Consider the following 3,043-nt stretch of genomic DNA (forward strand, 5'->3'; position numbering starts at 1 on the left):
CAGATTTGTATATATGTATATATATACTAGTACGTATATTCCAAATCTATCAAGTATGAAACCGATAGGTACATCTATATATATACGAGTATATAAAGTAATATCTTACCCCCTCTGGGTACGCCCCATGCTCTGGATGATCCCTATGCTCGTCTGTTTCGATGCATGTGATGGTGGATGAATTCCAGGGAGTCAAGAGTCAATTTTCAATCATCTTTGCTACGTCTTGAATATTGAACCTGAGTTCCATCAAGAAGGTTCTAGTTGTGCTAGGCATAGTTCTGTGAGCTCCGAAACAGATTTCTCTCACGTTGAAGTCTCTATCACCGAACTTTTTTAAATTTCCTGCGTGGACAATCCCTTTAAAAATTGTTCGATAACTCACAGATCCCTTTTATATAATACGAAAAATAAAATAGTGAATAGAACATTTTTTTTTTTTTTTACAAACAATTATGTATTCAGAAAAATCACCTGTAATTATTGAATTTAGATGACAATTTTAATGGGATGGATATATGTACTTTACCTGAACCGACAGAACTTGTTACATAACTACTTTACAGAAGAACTTGTTTGGCCAGTGAAACACTCATTTGTCGTGTATAGTCTATTTCTAGATTTTTTCTTGACAGTAAGTACTGTAGAAAAAGCCAACACCCACTCATAGGTGATTGCAAATGGAACAGGACTCTTAGAGCTATCTTTGTAACATCAGGATAGGACTATCCACTTATGAATATGCATTCATTTTTCGCGGTCCCCTACTGCAGACACCACTTTTGAAACCGCTGTGCTAAACTATAAACTCTTTTTATTTTAATATAGTAATAAGTTTACATCCACTAATAACACTACCCCTACCGATATTATTGAAAAAATTAAACATTAAATGTTGAGTGGAGGGGACTCGTAGCACAACATAATGTCGGTAATTCAATTAGTTGGGCTGTAGGGGGATGTTCGGATTACTGAAAAGTTCAGATTATAATCTGCCAGAAAGTTTAGGGAATAATGGTGTAAACGAATTGAACGATATGCATGTACATAATTATTTTTATTTATCTATTTTTTTTTTTTTACATGTTTTATTGGAAATTTTATAATTTGAAGTTTCAAAAAATTGAAAGTTAAAAAAAAAATGCTTTCTTTTACATCCCCAGTAATGCTAAGTGATGATTTCATTTCTTAAAACAATAAGGTTGTTTTTAAGTAGATGAACAACGTATAAATAAAAATTAAAAATACTCTTTGTATGGATTTATTTAAAACGTGATAAAAAAAATGAGTTCACAGACGAAATTTGTATTATACATATTTCTATTATTAATTAAATTAATTTTACAGAATCAACTGATTTATAGAATAGATATTATGTAGTTCTATTCCCAAAAAACTATGTAATGAACACCTCCAGAGGAATTACATTACCCGATATATAACTTCACGCCGGTGTCGGATTATTGTTGGTTCTGGACGACAAAATTAATAATTAATTAAAAATTTCCGTATAGTGTGTTACAACCAATATATAAATAAATAAAATAATAAATGCTTCAGTTGCACATAATAGACTGCCATGGTGGGAATGTCCGTGTTTAAAACAATGGGACTAGCGAGGCAGATGCGGAGAATGGATAAAGGATAGTATTTTTATTTGTTGAAACAAAGGGGCCATTCATTAGGACAACCCTAGGGTTAGGGCTAGGGCAGGTTGGGTGTCTAGCTTTGTTTTACCGAAGGGGGGCATCCAGAAAAAATATTAGCTACAAAAAGCTCGACAGCCATTTGATACTTTGTATTGTATTATCTACCTTCGGCTGAAATAATTATAACATCCTCTTGTCAGTCTCTTCTTCTACAGCTCTGCCAAGATGGCTTCTGTGTTATTGCATGACAGTTTTTTCCGTCATTGGTAGGCAAATCTATTTGAAATAAACAAATTGTCTCTTGTACCAGGATTGCTTACTATTAAACTAATGAAATATTCATAGCGATTTGTTCTAATATTATTTTTGATTTTTTACAGTTGTGATAGTCTTTAAGCTGAATCTACTTGCCACAAAGCCAAAATGCCTTCAAATTCTTGGTAAACTAAGAGAGTACACACATACTACAATTATTTACCTAATTAGCCATCGTTATCATAAAAAGGAATAAAATAAAGTGTTAACACCATATTTTATAACTACTTTATGAATAATTTGTATATAGTACTTTGTTAGTATTAGTGTTTAATTTAGTTTTTTTTTTCGTACCCCCCTGACGAAGTAAGTACTTGAATACATACATACAGGTAGGTATATGTATATCTGGTACTTAGTAATTCCATAGATCGCCTTGTGGCATTTTAAGCTGGTTTAATTTTTTTTTTTTTCCATACCCTCCTGTAATGATGTTAGTGGGTATTTGGTACATACATATAGGAGGTATGCTACATGTATAGGTGGGTGTTAAGGATACCTTGGATTACTTTTTGGCATTATAAGGTTAGGTGTTAATTTGTTTTTTTTTTTTTAATTTGGTTACATTCATTTTTATTTAGATTATTTTGATTTCAGTTTGTTTGTTTGTTTGAGAAGAGAAGTGTATATTTATGTTGTAATAATTAAGTAATAGAAACAGTTGCTAAGGCGTCGCCTAGCGACAGGCCGACCTTCTTAGTTTTTAAATCAGTTCTTGCTAATTAATGGCCATGATAGTGTCTAACCAGCCTTGCCTGCGTTTATAATGTAATATTTTGGACATTCTGAGTATGTTAATTATCATTAAAGTCCGGAACTAGACCTTTTCTTCGTTTCTGGTCTTTGAGTGGAATATGAGTAGTTGCTAATTATGCATTGAAACAAAAACAAGGCCTTTTTATTTTTACTTATATTCATTGTTTTATTCTAACTCTTTTGTTTATTTTATGTTCCCTGTCTCCCCTCAATGAGTGTTAGTGTGGCCATCTTGGTTTTGCACATTTCAACGGTGGATGAGCCAGTACACCAACTTTGGACCAGTTTGAGAGTTGCAGCGGTGTATATAGTAGGTATATATA

The sequence above is a fragment of the Halyomorpha halys genome, unplaced genomic scaffold (genome assembly GCF_000696795.3).
Source record: "Halyomorpha halys isolate HHAL.00 unplaced genomic scaffold, Hhal_1.1 Scaffold838.1, whole genome shotgun sequence".
Classification (NCBI taxonomy): Eukaryota; Metazoa; Arthropoda; class Insecta; order Hemiptera; family Pentatomidae; genus Halyomorpha; species Halyomorpha halys.